Raw genomic sequence first — 20,181 nt, 5'->3', positions numbered from 1 at the left:
CTAATCATCTTCTCATTTGTATACTGGCTTTCAGATTTCAAGATCTTCCTTGAATGCCTTTGTTCTTTCCTTTGCTCATTTTTATACTCATGTTGCTCTTTTCTTATTGATATGTAAAAGTTCTTCAAACTAATAATTTATCTTTTGCCTATGTTGCAAATATTTTTGACTGTGCTCTTATCTCTTTAACTTTGCTAATAATGTATTTTACCTCACAGAGGATTTTTTTAAGTATTACTGTTTTCTTTGTTTGATAGAGATTTCTCATGCTTTTCCTTGATGGTTTTATGAATCTTACTTAAGAATGCTTTCCTGTTCTAAAAATCAAACCTACTTGCCTATATTTTCTTCTAATGTTTTTATATTTCTATTTTCTTTACATTTAGATGTTTATATCTAGATGTTACATTTAGATGTTACATATAATCTGGACAGAATTTATTTTTATAATTAGTTAAGTACAGATTTTATTTCACTTCATTTCATTAACATTTAATGTTTGTAAAGTTTGGAGCACTGGTAAAGAGGGCAAGCCCAAACATTGTGGTATTAACTTAGGAATACTGTTCAAATGCTTATAATATCCCTTAGCACTTGTGGCTTTCTTCTGTGGGCTAGTTGAGATGTGATTAGTTGGGAGTGAGGAAAATGTTGGTTGGAAGCCTAGTAGCAGACACTATTTGATCTATAGCTCAATGTAAAGAGAATATTTAGAAGTCAGTGCTGTTCTAAATGGCAGTTAGAGGAGGAGATGAAATCCCCTTGACTAGGGTCTGGCAGAGGACGGTCATGCCTCAGATGAAAGTTTGGGCTAAGAACATTTAACTCTGGATGAAAAGCCAAGAGTCTGTGAGATCTTAGTGGAAACACAAAGTATGGCACATCTGAAGAGGAGAATGCATTATTCACTACAGGCTGGGCTATCCCATGGCATGAATAAATCCATCAATCTCAGTGGCTTAACACAAGAGAAAGTTTGATTCTCATTCACTTAAAGTCCACTGGGGAAGATGACTCTGCAGGGCCTCTCTCCTCCATCAGGTAACTCAGGGATTCAGGCCACCTTTATCTTTTAATGAGGTCAATTCAACATATGGCTTCTCTGGTTATGGAGTCTGGGGGAGAGCAGCCTGAATGTTCAGGCATAACATTTTCTATTTTCTAAGATCAGATCTGGGAATGGATTACAACTCTGCTGCCTATACCCCATTGGTGAGAACCAGTCACACGGTCCACTCTAACTAGAAGGCAGGTTAAGAAATGTAGTCATCCCACTTTCTCTTCTCAGGAAGAGAAAGATTAAATGGAATTCAGTGATCATGCATCACTGTCTTTACCACAGAGAGATTGAATTATATCCTATAATAGGGAAAGCCTACAAGAAGGTTTTCAACTACTCCATGCATTAAAAAATTAATAATGGGTACTCTAGGTCCCAAGTGAAAGTTTTGTTACACCAACTTCTCAAAAAATAAAAGCTTGACCACCTGGACAGTTACACTCCATTAGCACCAGGACTACAGATACCTTGGGAGCAATTAAAGCAGAGAAGTCTCTCTCTCAAATGGATTTTTGTCAGTTCATTTGCAAAACACTTTGGGTCCCTTGGGAGGCAGCAAAGATAAAAATCTATCATGACATTCCTCCTTCTAGGCACATTCTAAGGCCTTTCCAGGGTCAGGAAAATGCATGGCCTGTCTAAAGTCAACAGCCAGGTCACTGTGTCAGAAATAGGATGGGAATCAGTATGTGGCTGCTTGTGCTTCTCCTACGCACACATGAGGTCAAGAGATCTTTCCATTAGACAATGGGCCCTTTGCAGGTATGCTTTGGATTGGGGTTGGGGTGGCTAAAGAGGGTCAAGCAATTTGACTAAATCTCCTAACCCAGAATTCTTCCCTAAGCCAAATCAACAAAACAGATGTGGTTTTCCCATTAGCCTTTATTTGTTGTAATTACCCACTAATGTGCCTTTAAGGGATTTAGAGGCACATTAGCCTTGAGCCTTGCAACAAACCCAACAAGTCCCAGGTTGTTATGCTCTCATGACACTAAAGACTCAAATTTCCAACCTGCATGTGTTTTAAAGATGGACTGATTAGAATTCAACTGAGCAGAACCCTATGGAAGATTCATGCTCTATGAATTTAAAGAGATAGTCTGTATTTCCAGAATCCAGTGTGTTTTAATCCTGGAAACTTCAGGAAGCAGTTTTATATTGTGGAAAGAGAGATAGGAGTCCCAGAGATCCAAAGACTGATTTTACTTCTCCCCTTATGATTTTTAGCTAAGGGCCTTTCAAGAAACACCAAACCTCTCAAAACCTCAAGTTCTCTCTTCCATGCAATGGACTGATGAGGAAACAACTGAGTCAAAGTGTTGTTTTGAGGATTGAGAGTGATGACAATTTAAAGTAACTGGCATGTACTAGCTGCTTAAAAATATTAGTTTCTCCTCACCCACCCCTTCTCCTATCTCTGACAAATTTTCTTTTAATGATTTAATGTGCCCAACAGGGATTTCTATTTTTCACTTTCTTCCACTATCCAGTAGATGAACCCTGTGGAATAACCAAACATTTGAATAAGAAGGAAAATTTTCATGAATAACCATGTAAGTTCTCAGAAGTGAATTGGGACTAAATTATTTGACTCTTATGAACACATGCTCAATGTGAAGAAAATGCTTATTTATCTCATTATTTCAGGACTTCTACCTCAAACACAAATGTAAAATGTTGATATATGCATTTATTAAGCTTCTACACCTAAAGCACCAGAGAGTCCCAAAAAAATAGATACTTTGGGTTAATCATCATGATCTCCCTCGGGGCTCCTGGATATCTAGGACCAGAGGGGTTAATGGTGTAGCAAATGGAGAATCCTACAGCATCCCAGGGAATTCAAACAGCTGTGACTAACAGACTTACAAACAGGAGACACCAAAGAAATACTGTATTTAGAGGAAATCTTCAATTTGCCAGAATATTTAGGGATGGAATTTTCTCATCAATTTCATCCCTGTTTAATTAAGAAAGAGCTAGAAAAACCCCATTTTTTGTTTGTTTGTTTGTTTGTTTGTTTTAACTTTGTTGTTGAAAGTCTTCCTAAAGTATAAATATTAAAGGATTTCTGAAGATACTATGACCTGGCTTTCTGGAGGACACTTTTTTCTTTTTCTTTCTTTGTTTTTTTGTTGTTGTTTTTGTTTTATTTAAATTTAATTTAGTTAACACATAATGTATTATTAGTTTCAGGGGCAGAGTTTAGTGATTCATCTGTTGCATATATCAATCCAGAGGACACCTTTTTCTTTTTCTTTTTTTTTTTTTAAAGATTTTTTTTTTTTTTTTTAAGAGAATCCAAAGAAAGAGAGAGAGACAGGGAGAGAGAGAGAGAGAGAGAGAGAGGGAAGCAGGCTCCCCGCTGAGCAGAGAGCCCGATGTGGGACTCGATCCCAGGACCCTGAGATCATGACCTGAGCCGAAGGCAGTGGCTTAACCCACTGAGCCACCCAGGCGCCCCGGAGGACACCTTTTTCTAAGAAGAGAAAGGCAGCATAGATCAGGATGCTGCCAGACCTGGAATTTAGCCCTAGAATTCTCACTAGTCTAGTCATGCTCCTTTAGATGCCTCTACGGGCCTCAGTTTCCACTGAAATATATTTAATTCTTTATAATGTGATGTTTAGGCATAAAAATTCAGCAAAAATGTCTTAAAATGAGTGAATTTCTTTAAATGACAGATTGAGGGTCTATAGGTCATATTAGCAATTATGATACCTATTGTTATTATTATGATCTATGAAAGTAACTCCTATTAATGAGGATATAAAAAACCACTGCAAAGATTAGCCACAGGGCTGTTTGCTATAGTATAATTCAAAAGCATAAAAAATCGCAATCAACTCAAATGTTCTATGTGTTTGGAATATATAGGCCTGGGATCTTTCTATGTGTCTTCCCTCCCACGTCTCCTTAATGGAAAAATTGACTACAGATACTTTGGTTTGGGTTGTTTTTTTCCCATGTACAGTCACATATTGTGTCACATGAATCCTAATACTCAGGTCACAATATATGAGATTTGGAGCTGAGCCATGAGACATCAAGGTGAAGTTGTGTAAGATGGTCATTTTGGAGACCATATTTTTATCATGTGGTTTGGCTCAAGACTGCCCAGTACACAGCCTTCATATGAATTTATAAAATACATAAATAAATAAAACTGATCCAAACAGATTCTTTTTCTGAGAGCAGAAAGTAGCAGGGAACATGGATTCCTGTAGGAAAAACAAAAAACAAAAAACAAAAAGACCAAATCACTAATGGTCCGTTGAACTGGCCTTGCCTTCTAAAGATGAGCCACTGTCCCAATTTTTCTTGAAATTTCATCTCCAGAATGTGTAAACGACCACAAAGACAGCTCTCCTGATTCCTCCATATTCTAATCTTAGCTTTTATTCCTTAAGTAGGACAGCTGTGTGTCTTCTTTGCAAACTGAAAGTGGTCCATATAAAGAAAATATTATGGACTTGTAAATAGATTTAAGATATATTAGCATAAAAGTAAGTATGGAACTCAATAACTTTTCAAAAATTACAAGAAAGGAATCAAGAAAGACATACATCAAAGGGTTAATAATGTATATATCTGTGAAAACATTCATATTTACTTCTATTTTCTCCTTTCGCTTGTCTTTACTTTTTAATTTTCCAACAAATAAAAGAGATTATTCTTATTAGAAGGAAGAAAGGGTTTTTTTCCCTCTTCATTTCAAAAATAGTAAGTTCTCTCCAGTTCAGGGACAAGAAGCCATAGACTCACTTTTCCCTGCTCCTCCCCTGTAAATACAACTAAATATCCTGGAACTGATTCATCAGAAAAATAAAAAAAAACAATTCCTCAACTTGGAATAAGAAGATGCACTGGCTAGAGACCTCAAGACTTCCAGATCAACATCACAAGGAGTCTCTTCAAATTTCTTTCTATGGTCCATCTAGCACAGACTGGGCATCAGATATCTGCAACCTGGAATGACCCTCAGGCAGACAAATAGAAAAGTTTGCTCTCCCTGGACATAGAACCAAGGGAGGGGTACCCCAGCAATACCTAGTGGAGAGATCTACCCTAATCCATACCTGAGGCAGCAGCAGGCTCAATCATCAGCCACAACAACCCAAAACCAGTGTTTCCAGAACCACCCATCCATTTACACTGGGCAGCCCTACAGGAATGAAGTAAGAGCTGAGCAGAGCCAGAAGAATGAAGTCAGCCAGAATAACATTGCAAGGACTCTGAAAATTAAATTTTCATTGAAACTATACCTATACAAAACTATATATAACTATACTGTATAACTATATACTGTATAACTGTATAACTGTATACTGTATAACTATACAAAAACAGTCCAGGACCTAAATCTAACTAGTGTGGGTGCTTATTAGAAGCTGAAATAAGATCAAAAGTCTCAAACATAACATTCAAGATGTCTAGGATATCTTATATATCGTTATGTACCGATTTTACCTCCAAAAAATTAATTAATTAATTAATTAATTAAAATGATGGATGGGGTGCCTGGGTGACTCAGTTGGTTAAGTGACTTCCTTCGGCTCAGGTCATGATCCCAGGGTTCTGGGATCGAGCCCCACATCAGGCTCCCTGCTTAGAGGGGAGCCTACTTCTCCCTCTCCCTCTGCCTGCTACTCTGCCTACCTGTATTCTCTCCATCTCTCTAATAAATAAGTAAAATCTTAAAAAAAAAAATGATAGATGGTAACTAGACTTCTGGTGGTGACCACTTTGTAGTGTATACAAATATCAAGTAACTGTGCTATATGCCTGAAATTTATAGGTTATATACCATTTTACCCCAATTAGAAAAAAAAAAGTCCAGATACAATTAAAATCACTCATCAAATAAAGAATCATGAAAAACACAACTTGAGTGAGAAAAGGCAATCATCTGACACCAACATCGAGAGGAAGCAGATAATGGGTTTCACTGATAAGGATTTAAAAGTAGCCACTGAAAAATGATTTCATAAACAATTATAAATTCTCTAGAAATATTTGAAAAAAATAGAAAACCTTAGCAAATAAGCTTTTTAAAAAGAAAGATTTTTACTTACTTATTTAAGAGAGAGAGAGAGCAGGTGCACAAGCAGGGAGACATGCAGAGGGAGAGAGAAAGGGAGAAACAGACCCTCCGTTGAGTGGGGAACCCAACATGGGACTCAACCCCAAGGCCCTGGGATCATGACCCAAGGTGAAGGCAGATGCTTAACCAACTGAGCCACTCCAACATGCCAGCAAATAAGCTTTTTAAAAGGACCAAGTGGAAATTGTAGAACTGCAAAATAAAATAACTGCAATAAAAAATTCACCGGATGGGCTCAGTGGGAAAGTGCAGATAATAGAATTAGTGAAGCTGAAGACAGATCAATAGAGTTTATTCTAAAAGAAAGTAAAGTAAAAAACAAAAAATTTTAATGAATAGATCCTTAGAACTTACAAGCAAAAATAAAAGTTAAAAAACAAGTATCACTGAAGTGCCAGAACAAAAGGAAATAGCGTAGGACTAAGAAGGTATTCAAAGAAACAATGGCTGAAAACTTCCCCATCTTGGTGAAAGATTTAAACAAATAGATCCAAGAAACTGAGCAAGCCAAATAGCATAACTTCAAAGAGATTGCCACAAAAGACATCACAATGATACTTCTGAAAACAAAAGATAAAAAATCTTGGTAACATTCAGAGAGAAATGTTATATTAGCCATAGAGGGACAGCAATTTGAACGAAAGCAGATTTCTCATTTGAAACCATGGAGGCCAGAAGGAAGTGACGCAATATTTTTCAGTTGCTAAAAGATACACATTGTCAACAGTGATTTCTTTACCTGGCAACAACAAGTTTTAAGAATGAAGGGGACATAAAGACATTCTCAAATGAAAGGAAACTAATAGAACTTATCACTAGCAGACCTACCCTTAAAGAGTTACTAAAAAGAGCACTCAAAATACAAACAAATAATAACAGAAGGAGGCTGGGAGGCTCAGACCTTCATAAAGGAAAAAAGAATATCCAAATGAGTGAAACTTAGGAGTAAATATAATAGACTATTCTTCATCTTGTGATATTCCTAAGTTACACCTTATGGTTAAAGCAAAAATTGTAACACATCATCATCTTATGTGGTGTTTAATGAATGTAGAACAAACACTGAAGATAATTTTTTCCCAATATTTTTAAAAGTGGGGAGAGTAAAGGGACCTAAGTGGTTTCAAAACTTTAAGCAGTAAATCATCAATACCTGTAGGCTGTGATAAGATATATATATACATATATATATATATATATACATATATATATATATATATGAATGATTATATATATATGTGTGTGTGTGTGTGTGTGTGTGTACACATCAAGAAAACTATATATACAAAATACTAAAAAACTCTACAAGTAAATCAAAATATAATTTAAAAAAATATTCAAGTAGTCCACAACAAGACAAGATAAAGGAAACAGAGAAATGAGAAACAGAGAACAAGCAGAAAAGAAAAGAATAAAATGGTAGACTTAAGTCCTAATATCAATAATTACTTTACATGTAAATCATCAAAATACACCAATTAAAAAACAGTGAGTGGCAAAGAGTATTTTAAAAATATAATGTTGTCTATAAGTAATGTCTATCAAAAATAACTCTCTACATCAAACAACAGAGCTTCAAATACATAAAATAAAACTAATAGATCTGAAAAGAGAAACACACTATTATAGTTGGAGACTTCAACACCCCACTCTTACCAGTTGATAGAACTACTAGACAGAACACCAACAAGGATATAGAATTCAATAATATGATCAACGAATAGGGTATAACTGACATTTACAGAACATTCCACCTTGGTGTAGCAGAATGCATATTAGTTTCAAGAGTCCCTGGAATGTTCACCAAGATAGACCATATTATGAATTGTAAAACAAATTAAAAAATGTAAAAGAATTGAAATCATACAGTATATACTCCCATCCATAATGGGAGTTAAAATAGAAATCAACAATAGGAGGACAACAGAAAAGCTTTCAAACACACGTAAATTTAACAATACACTTCTAAATAATCCATGGCTGGTACATAGAACTGAATAAAAATGAAAATACAACAAATTAAAATCTTGGAAACACATCTAAAACAATGCTGGAGGGAAATTTATAAGCCTAAATGCTTATATTTGAAAACAGGACAGTTCTCAAATCAAGAATCTAAGTTCTTATCTCAAGAAACTAGAAAAAGAAGTGCAAAATAAACCCCAAGCAAGCAGAAGAAAGGAAATAGTTAAAATAAATTTTGGAAAGGGAACTAACAGAGAAAATTAATGAAACAAAAAGCTGGTCCTTTGGGGAAAACCCAATGTCTCATAAGACAAAGATAAAAAGAGAAGACACAAATCACCAATATCAGTAATGAAGAAGGGAAAACCACAACAGATCTTTCAACCATTAAAAGAATAATAAAGAACACCATCAACAACTTTATGATCATAAATTCAACAATTTAGAAGAAATAGACCAATTCCTCCAAAACCACAAACTATCATAACTCAGCCCAGATTAAGTGGGTAATTTGAATAGTTCTAGAACAGTAAAAGGAATTGAACTTATAATTTCAAAGCTCCTGAAAATAGTTTCACTGGAGACTTTTACCAAACATTAAAAGAACTCACACCAATTTTATAGAAAATTGAAGAAGAAGGAACACTTTGCAACTCATTTTATGAGGTCAGTATTACCCTGGTATCAAAACCAGACAAAATCAGGAAAGACAAAACAAAACAAAAACCTACAGATCAATATATCTCATAAATTTATGTAAAATCCTCCACAAGGGGCACCTGGGTGGCTCAGTGGGTTAAGCCTCTGCCTTCGGCTCAGGTCATGATCTCAGGGTCCTGGGATCAAGCCCCGCATCGGGCTCTCTGCTCAGGGGTGAGCCTGCTTCCCTCTCTCTCTGCCTGCCTCTCTGCCTACTTGTGATCTCTCTCTCTCTCTCTGTCAAATGAATAAAAATTAAAAAAAAATTAAAAAAAAATAAATAAAAAATAAAATCCTCCACAAAATATTAGTAAATCAAATCCAGAAATGTATCAAAGGAACACTATAGTACCACCAAGTGAGATTACATATTAACAAGTTAAAGAAGAAAATTCACATGATCACTAATTTACACAAAAAGAGCATTTGACATAATTCAACACCCAATTATGATAAAAACTCTCAACGAACTGGGAATAAAGGGGAACATTGTCAACCTCATAAAGAACATCTAAAAAATCCTGCAGTTAACATCGTGCTTAATGGTTAAAGACTGAATCAGGAACAAGGCAAGTTCTCACCACCCTTACTCAACATAGTAATGAAAGATCTAGTCAGTGCAATAAGGAAAAAAAGGAAAAATATATATATACAGATTGGAATGGAAAACATAAAACTGTTTGCAGAGGAGAAGTGTGTCTACATGGAAACCTCCAAGAAATCCGCAAACAAACTTCTAGAACAAATAAATTAGTCCATTAAGGTCATAGGATACCAGATTAATGCATAAAAGTCTATTTTATTTCTGTATGCCAATAAGGAACATGTTCAAACAAATTTAAAAGTGCAATACAATACACAATTACTCTAAGAAAATTAAATACATAGGTGTAAATTTAACAAAACAAGTAAGGATCTGTATGCTGAAAATTACAAAACGCTCATTTTTTAAAAAATAAAAAGACCTAAATAATTGGAGAGATATACCATGTTAATGAATTGGAAGATTCAATATAATAAAGTTTTCAATTCTCCCCGAACTAACCTATAGGTATAAAATAATTCCTGTCAAAATCCTAAAAAAAAAAAAAAAAAATGTTTTATATAAATAAGCTTATTCTTAAGCTTATACAGAAAGCAAGAGGCCCTGGGGCGCCTGGGTGGCTCAGTGGGTTAAAGCCTCTGCCTTCGGCTCAGGTCATGATCCCAGGGTCCTGGGATGGAACCCCACGTCGGGCTCTCTGTTCTGCCTGCCTCTCTGCCTACTCGTGATCTCTGTCTGTCAAATAAATAAATAAAATCTTTAAAAAAAAAAGAAAGAAAGAGGCCCTGAAGTAACCCAAACAATTTTGAAAACAAAGAATAAAGGAGAAGGAAACATTCTTTGTGATATTAGATTCTACCATATGCTACAATAATCAAGACAGTATGGTACTAGTGGACTAGAGGACCTAGAAATAGTTCCACACAAATATACCCACTTAATTTTTGACAGAGAAAAAAAATAATTGAATAAAAGAAAGGCAGCTTTCTAAAAATAAGTAAATAAACAAAAGATACTGGAAAATTGGAAATCCATATAGGAGAAAAAATAAACCTCAACCTAAATCTCGTTCCTTATGCAAAAATGAATTCAAGGTGTTTCTGGCTGGCTCAGTTGGTGGAGCATATGACTCTTGACCTCAGGACTGTTAGTGTAGAGATTGAGCATAGTGATTACTTAAAAATAAATTCTTTTTTAGGAAATGAACTCAAAATGCATCATGGACTTAAATACAAATTGTAAAAATATAAAATTTGGGGGAATAAATAGAACATCTTTGGGACCTAGGACTAGGGAAAGATTTCTCAGATGTGTTACCAAAAGCACAATCCAGAAAAATAAAAATTTATAAATTGGACCAAATCAAAATTTTAAAAACTTGGCTCTGTGAGTGACCTTGTTAAGATGAAAAAGCAAATTACAGAACTGGAGAAAATATTTGCAGATCATATATCCAATAGAGGACTCATATCTAAAATATACGTGAAGAATTCAAAACTCAACATTCTAAAAAATCCAATTAGAAAATAGGCCAAAGACTTGCATAGATTTTTTTTTTCACTGAAGAGGATATATAGATTGCAAATAGACCTATAAAAAGATGTTCAACATCATTAAGCATTAGGAAAACTCAAATTAAAATCACAGTGATATGTCACTATGTACCTATTAAAATTGGTAAAATTAAAAAGCAGTTACAACACCAAATGCTGGCAAGGATGAGGAAAAACTGAATTACTCATACATTGCTGGCGGGAATGTAAATGGCACAACCAGTCTAGAAAATAGTTCGCAGTTTCTTTTAAAACTAAAATTGGCTTACCATATAACCAGCAGACGCACTCTTGGGTATTTATTCCCAGGTGGTGGGGGTGGGGGGAAGGATTTATTTTTATGTAGAAACTTACGTATAAGACTTAAAGAAATTTAAAGTAGCTTTATTCATAAGAGCCAGAAAGTGGAAATAACCTAAGTATACTTCAATGGGTGAATGGTTGCAGAAACTGCGGTACCTTGAGATCATGGAAGCCCATTCAGCAATAAAAAGGAATGGACTGTTGCTTCAAGCAATAAGCTGGGTGAATTTCAAGGAAATCATGTTGAATGAGTCAAAAAGTCAGTCTCAAAAGGATATAAACCACATGATTCCACTCCTAGGTTACAGAAATAATATAACCACAGAGATGGAGAACAGATTAGAGTTTGCCCAGGTGAGGAGAGAGAGTAGACGTGACCATGACATGACAGTAACGTGGTGGAGCCTTGTGGTGAGGTTTCAGTCTTGTGTCCTGTTTGTGGTGGTAGATATGCAAAGCTGCATATGACAGAATTGCATAGAGCTACACACACACACACACACACACACACACTCACACTCTCACAAGGACCTATTTACTGATGCCATGTGAATAAGCTCTGTGGATCGTACCAATGTCAGTTTCCTGGTTTTGTTATTACGCTATAGTCACGCGAGATGTTAACTTTGAAGGAGATTGGGTGAAGGCGCGCCAACCCTCCCCGCACGTTTCCTCAGAGCTCCTTGTGAATCTGTATAGTTATTGCCAAATGAAAAGTTAAAAATATTCACAAGTGCTATTTGAAATATTTGCTTCAGGAAGAAACACATATTCTTCTGCACTTATGTTCATTATTTTTCTCTAGAATTTCCCAAAAAAACAGACTGTATCCAGGATACAAATGGGAAACAATAGCACAATAAAAAGGAAGACGTCTTAAAATTACGTGGTTAATAATGACCTCGGTACACCTGAAAACCACTCAATCTAAAATAATTTATCTGGGCTATAAGAAATAAATGTATATATATAATTATATAAATGATATGTTAATATAAAATAAATATAATATTATATATGTATATAAAGATATACATATATCTATATATACATATATATATATATATAAAGGCAGTCTTCCAGCTACTTCATTGGTCCCCCTCTCCTAGGTGGACATAAAGACAGGACAAAGTGGTATGGACTGAGGATGGTAAACCTGAGTTTAAAGAAAGGTAGCCTGTGCCTTTGGAGATGGCATCTGGACATTGAGGAGCAAACAGAAGGGAAGGACAGGAAACCTGCTTTGAGGAATGAGCTAGAAGGAGCTGTGTAAGAAGACAGCAACCAGCTCTTAGTGCCTACGTCGTATAAAACATCAGACCAGTCACTCTGTCAAATAAATTAAAAAAAAAAAAAAATCAGACTGGGGCCACCGGAGGGAAAAAAAAGAGAAAGAAAACTGAAATGAGGAAGAGATTGAGAAAGAAAATCCTCTGGAGTCAGAACTCAAGGCTCTGAGAAAGTCACAGAAAAAGAAGGAAAAGCAGGTCAAGCAGCCAGGTAGGAGTCATAACAACTATTACTATCTTACTGTGTGAGACACTTCCCTTCCAGTGAGAGACAGAAACACAAACTACTCTGGCCACCTGGATTATGTTACCATTTAATTGTTTGCCTAGAATTAAATGGTTTGAGGGACTAGGAGATCCCAGAACCTTGCTCCTTTGTACTCACTGTCTGAAATAAATTGTCCTGTTTGCCAATTTGCTTTTCCACAAAGAGAGGCTCCATCCTGTCTCTGATTTTTGTTTTCAGAAGCCTATTTCTGCATTTTAAAATTCATTTTCAAGACTCTATTTAGCTGAGATGAGAGTAAAACCATTTAATGACTAAAGTTTGGAATCTAAGTAGATGAAATTATTTATGTAGATCATTAGAAATACATGAGTGGCCTCCCTGGCTTCCTGTCTAGGGAAAGCTTATCATTAAATATGTTTCCTAGCCGCTACCAAAACTGATGCAACACCCAGCTCAACCTTCCACAGACCCTCATTTATATTTCCAAAAGCAACAGCTCTTTTCGGCAAACAATGAACATATTTGTTATGGGTTTAAATTAGAATTCTTCATTTGGAATTTGTGAATATGGGGATATTCTGGGAAACGTCCAGAAAAAAAAAAAAAAAAAAAAAAATCCTGCCAAGGGTTCAGCAAATAGTTGCATAACCCTCTTTTTATCTGGGGTGTTGACCCAGCCATTCATTCCATGTTTGCTGTGGTGAGTTCAGCAAAGCTGGTTCCCATGGCAACCGTAATCCCTGAACAGAGCCTGCTCCATTGGTGGTCAGTTACAACACGCTTTGTCCTGTCAGTGTCCTGCCATGGACTGAATGGAGAGACAGAAACAAGCACCTTCAGTAAACATGACCCAATGAGGGTGGTGGCCTCCAGTTTACTGCAGTGAGCCGCCTGGAAGACTCCGGAAGAACCCTGGCAGGGACACAGGCAAGCCACCTCCCAAAGGAGTTCCTTTCAAAGAGGGTCTCTTAGTTGGGGGGTTGAATGGCCTAAAACTATCCCATCCATCCCATCTCAGGGCCAAGGAATGATCTTTGGATTGATGGACCTTTTTGGATGACTATGGCCATCGATGAATTTGGGACTCTCAAAGGGAAACAGTTTATAGTTAGTTTCTTACTGAAATCTACAAGGCCAAGATCAGGGAGGAGGGGAGTGAGAACAGGGAGCAGCCCTGCTGGACTCCAGCTGAGTGGGGACCATCAGCACATGACCCGTCCTCGCAGGGCCAGCCAGTGCCCTTCATTAGGTGCAGCCCTCACTCAGCTGCATGCAACCGCGGCCGCTGGAGCAGGGCGGCGTGGGAGGCCATGGGACCCCACGGAAGTGTCTTGAAAGTTCAGAACTCACTGGCCATTGCAGACTTACTTGCGTGGTTTCCGGGCTCCCCTTCCATTCATATTTACTGAGTGAGTCGTATGGTGCCAGCACGCTTTTGACGGCACACGAAATTCACACATGCACCCCGGTTGATAACAAGAGTCCTGCAAGGAACAACCAGCCCAGGCTTTGACTTCCTTAACTTCCAAATCAGTTAAGTTCCAAATCAGCCTGATCTCTTTAAAATTCCTCTTGCCAAATCTCTCTCTCCAGACAGAGAGGAAAATCATTAATTTTATAATGAGACATATTAACGGAAGAGTGGATTTCAACGGGAACGTGGTTCTCTGTTCAGGGGACTGCGTTCAGGTCTGTTTATCTAAACCGGACTGGACTGTGTACTCACTCACTTGTTACATTGAGAATTGCTTATAGCGGTGGTTCTCACCTGGTTGTGCTTCAGAATCATCTGGAGAACTTGGATGTACAGGTACCAGGTCACATCACAGACACATTCCCGGAGGGGGGTGTCTAGATACTGGTATTTTTTATTCTGCTTTTCTGCTGTTTCTGATACACAACTATATTTAAGAGCAAATACTTTGTGTGATAACTCTGAGTCATTCTGTCTTTTCCACTTCGCCGGACAAATATGGAGATCTACATTTTTTCCTCCATTGACTTTATTACCCTGACATGGAATGGAACCGTCTGTCCTAGAGGAAGAGGGGCCACCAGGGCTCCTCATTCAACAGACGTTTGTTTGCCTCCTTGTTTGTTTTTTATGAAGAGCGTGAGGGTTTGTACTGATTTTTTTTTTTTTTTTTTTTTTTGCAAACCCAGTAAATGTGACTCCTCAGGAAGAACATTGGGGCCCAATATGCAATTATCTATAATATAATTGACTTCAGCCAACAGAGGAAAGAGGGAAGGAATTATACCTATTTGGGTTCTGGATTAAGGAAGAATACTAGTTTTGGGGGGTTTTTTTGTTTGTTTTTTTTTAAAGATTTTGTTTATTTACTTGACAGAGAGAGAGAGAGAGAGATCACAAGTAGGCAGAGAGAGAGGAAGAGAAGCAGGCTCCCCGCCTAGCAGAGAATCCGATGTGGGGCTAGATCCCAGGACCCTGGGATCATGACCTGAGCCGAAGGCAGAGGTTTTAACCCACTGAGCCACCCAGGTGCCCGGAAGAATACTAGTTTTTATCAAGTCTTTACATATGCCAGGTATGTGCCCGTATTTTTTGCATATTATACTCATTTAATTCTTATGGTAACTTGCCTTTGGTTAAGTTCTAATGCTAGGCCCATTTTACAGATGCAGACGTGGAGGCATGAAGAAGTCCAGCACTTTAAGACTATAGCCCTAGTAAGTGGCAGAGGTGGGGTTAGAACCCCGGTGAATAGTTCTGGAATCCTTCCCCAAATGCCTATCTCTACCAGACCCAGTGACCTCAGGTTTCCCATGAAAACTCAGCATTTTATGACTCTCCTAAGAACTTCCTTATTCAACAATATTGTCTTCCATTTAACCCAGGTGCATGTATTGTACACTATTGCTCTAGAAGAAAAATCAGAATGGATTCATCCCCCAGAAAAATAGAGATGAAAACACATTCTTCTTCTTCTTCCATATAATTAGAGTCTTAGACGACAATCTCCAAGTGTATACGTAGGCAGAAAAATAAGTGAGGGGATGGCAGTTGAGGATGGAAGAAGGTTAGGTCACCCTGACCCTAACTCTTTATTCTACATTGGACGCTATGCCTGGCTAAGCCAAAGAAACTACTAGCCAGCCTTTACGTTAGGTGAAAGCCTGGGGTGAGACCCAGGCCGTCTACACAAGCTCCAGGCTAACTCTATAAAGCTATTCCAGGAGACCATTGGCAGCTCCAGCCCTATCCCCAACATGCACTGGGCACATCGGCTTCCACACCTATAAGTCACAACTCATTTCTACCATCAACAAGGGGCCACGCTCATTATTCTGCGATCACTCTGTGCTAACTCGTATATTGCTACTTATAATAAGAATATCACTGGCTAAAGCTTAGACTATCACTTTGTTGTGGTGGAATTTTCTTAAAAGATAAACAGGATGTAGAAAGTTCCAGCATGCATGTCAACAACCACAGAAACGGACACGATCAACCACGTGGGTGAGCTGCCAGAGCAGTGTGCCCATCACCGTCCCTTCCGAGAAACATTTGCATGTTGGCCACAGCCAGCTCTCCCTGCTGGTAAAAGTCAAACCCCCTGTTCACCAAAGAACCCGAAACAGTGAAGTCTGCTTACACTTTCTCTCCAATCCGAACATGCCAAAGAAAAAAAAAAGAGTGGTGGCTTGCCACATTTGAGATGTTGCCAGCCTCCGTGCCTACAGAAATGGTCCTTGCAATGGTCTTGAAGACCAGCTCTGTGGGTCCCTGTGGCCTTGCACAGTCCCGTAGATGAATGACCACTGGCCATCCCATCCACAGACTGGTGGCTTGCCGCAGTCTCCCTTGGGGCACTCCCCACTTCTGCACACCATTCCTAGAGCCTCGCTGGTGTTCATTAGAACCCAGGAGAAGCCGGGTTCAAGCTCCTCATTTCTCAGTGCAGGTGCCCAGGCCCAGCCCTACTCAGGCCTGTGTCACACCTTCACTGGAGCCGGAGGCCCACCCTCACGGGCTGTGTAAATTTACATGTTTTTTAATCAAAAATGGGTGCATGCAATGCAACTCCTTGCTTGGGCTTGCTTTGTATAACACCCAGAACAGCGTCTGGCTCACGTGGGCGCCTCATAAGCACCGTTCGGTAACAGTCTTCCTTGTCAAGACTCCGAGCTTCAATTGCCATCGTCAACAAGAAAAGCCCTTGGCTGTTCAGCTTCCTTCTTACCCAGAAATGCACAGCCCCCCAAAGATGACATTCCAGAACTCCGTGTGTCCCCTGCCCCCCTCAGAGATCCCTTGAGGAGTGTGATTACAGGCTCACGTTTGACTTCTTCGGAAAATAGTTTGAAGGCAAGGGAAATGTCAGCAGAGTCCAGAATCATTCTGGAACGCGACCCCCTCCCCCGTCCTGGGTCCATTGTCCTCCTGGGCAGGGTGGGAGACCCGTGGTACCCCGAGCCCCCAGCACTTCGCTACTCACTGCAAGGGGCTTGATCCAGTCCCATGTTGAGGAAGAACTCCCGGGGAGATGAAGGCCATTACAAATCTTGCCCTCGACATGAAACACCAGTGATTGTTTATTAAATTGCTCTTCAAAGAGAAAACACTGGCAGGCAAGTATCATTAAAATGGAAGCAAAGGGAAATGCTGTAACCTTCAACATGGCGCTTTTCTCCATTAACCTCAGACCAATGCGACAGGAGCAGCCAGGAGGAACTTCTGGCCCTGAGCCCTAACAATTACCTTCATCTCAGCCCTGGGGAGGGATAACACAAACCAACCAAGTTAAGTACTTCCAAATACGGCCATCAGAGAAAAAGACCCCAAGAGCCCTTACCCAAATGCCACGGTCTCAACTGCAGTTGAGGACAAATTGTATTATACATGAGTCACATTAAAACATAAAAGACGTACCCTCCAGTGAAAACCTTGCACAACTTTACCGAGTAAGCAGAATTAATCACAGGGAACAATTACCATTCCTGGTCTGAATATTTATGACATAATAGAAAGCTCATTTAAAATACTCAGTAGCTCGTAATTTTAAAAAGAGCCACAAGGAGAAGGAAAGGCACGCTAAGTTTATGATGGCCAGGAAAAAAAAAGAAAAAGTACACTTCTTTCTTAATCCTCCTCACCATTTGGTGCCCTCGTCTGTCTCCCTCCTCCCCTCCCGCCTCCTCATACCATTGTCACCATCTTTGCTCATGGCCTGCTGGGCAGCACTGGGAAGATGGGACACGCTAAAGACCTCCTCCCACCTACTCAGCCTCCGGCATCTGTGTAGTGGTCATTTGCGTGTTGAAATGGAAATAACACCGGACTGTGAATCATGGTTCTGGCTCTACCACAAACCTATGGGATCCTAGATCTGACCCCCAAGGGCTGATCTCTAAGGCTTTGGACTTGGGATGCTTGGGTGGCTCAGTTGATTAAGCATCTGCCTTCAGCTCTAGGAGTCTTGGGATCAAGTCCCACATGGGCTTCTTGCTCAGCAGGAAGCCTGCTTCTCCCTCTACCTGCTGCTCCCCCTGTTGAGCTCGCTCTCTCTCTCTGACAAATAAATTCTTTAAAATATATATAGATAGATAGAGATAGAGATATGGCTTTGGACTGGAAAAGTCTAGGTTTCCTTTTGCTTCTATCAAGACATGAATTCTGTGATTCAAGCCACTCATGGATGGATGGATTCATTCACTCATTCATCTGTTTGTTCTTTGAACAAGCTTGTATTGGGCGGTGGGAACATGCCTGGCACTGTCCTAGGTACCAGATAACTCTTTAACAAGCAGTGGACAGGAGAAATCACCCTTCTGCCCTCCTGCAGCTTACGCTCTAATGCGGAAAAGACAGACAATAGCCCAGGAAGCAGGTACAATAGATAACATAATTTGGGGTCATAAATTCTGTCAGAAGAATAGAAGGGTATATATATCCAAGAAGCAAGGCTATGGCGATGTCAGGTCGCACAGCCAGAGGCCTGAATGAGGCGAGGGAGGGAGCCACAGCAAATTCTAGGCTATTATTTACTCAAAGGGAGTGCTAGAGAGCCTTCGAGTTACTGTCAGTGTTTCAGAATGTTCAGTAGGAACTGCATTCTGGCTGTGTAAGTTAATGGAGATGATTCTCAGCTTTGGGCTACAAATAGAGCCATTGGATACCTTATGACTTGTCCTCTCACTCTTTCAACCCAGCAAACCAGTGATCCTGACAGACTCCAACTGATCAAAATTTGGAAAAAATGAATGATCACTGAAGAAGTTATTGGGTGTCTATGAGTGGTAAGTATTTGAAATGAAATCTTTGAGGTCTGTAAGACTAGATCACTTCCATCTCCAGAATGGATCTTGAAAGTGTACCTCTCATCCAAAAGAGAAATAACGCCTTTGTTTGAAACATAGCTCGTTCATTCTCAACCACGCAGCAACCAGTTCCGCTCTCTCTTAAATCCTCTCTCGCCTTCTCCGCTCCCCTCCCCCTGCCACCAGTGATTATTTTACTGCAACTCAACTATGATCCCACTAGAGACTGCAGAGATTGTGAAGGGACTGAAGAAATATACTCAGTGAGATTTTAGTCTCAAAAGCCATTCTTTTGGGGCACCTTGGTGGCTCAGTTGTTAAGCATCTGCCTTTGGCTCAGGTCATGATCCCAGGGTTCTGGGATTGAGACCCACTCTGGGCTCCTTGCTCAGGAGGAAGACTGCTTCTCCCTCTGCCAGTTCCCCTGCTTGTGCTCACTCTCTCTCTCTGACAAATAAGTAAATAAAATCTTAAAAAAAAAAAAAAGCTATGCTTTTGAAGAGCCGTGATAGGAATAAAAGCTGAAAAGTTTAGCTTAAATAAAATTTAAGAGAAATGCTGAATTTCAGTTACTCATTCTCCTCATGTTTCCCATCTTTTCAGGTATCCAGACATTCATAACATAACTTTCATCAAGAAACATTGTGTGGGGGCACGTGGGTGGCTCAGTGGGTTAAGCCTCTGCCTTCAGCTCAGGTCCTGGTCTCAGGGTCCTAGGATCAAGCCCCGCATCGGGCTCTCTGCTCAACAAGAAGCCTGCATCCTCCTCTCTCTCTGCCTGCCTCTCTGGCTACTTGTGATCTCCCTTTCTCTGTCAAATAAATAAATAAAATCTTTTTTAAAAAATAAAAATTTTTAAATTTAAAAAAAAAAGAAACACTGTGTGGAGCACCTGGGGGGTTCAGTCAGGTAAGCAACTGACTCTTGGTTTCAGCTCAGGTCAGGATCTCAGGGTCATGAGATTCAGCCCCACGCTGGGCTCCATGCTCAGGTGGCACCTACTCGAAATTATCTTTCCCTCTCCCCTTGCCCCTCCCACTCATTCTCTCTTAAAAAGAAAATTGTGTATCTCTGCCAGATGATAGAGATATAAAATGGATACCATGCCATGTCTGCTCTCAACGTGTTATAGTCTAGTAGCCCTAAGAATATA

The sequence above is a fragment of the Enhydra lutris genome, unplaced genomic scaffold, assembly GCF_002288905.1.
Source record: "Enhydra lutris kenyoni isolate GAN:26980312 unplaced genomic scaffold, ASM228890v2 scaffoldscaffold99, whole genome shotgun sequence".
Lineage (NCBI taxonomy): Eukaryota > Metazoa > Chordata > Mammalia > Carnivora > Mustelidae > Enhydra > Enhydra lutris.
Note: the sequence above shows the minus strand (reverse complement) of the source record.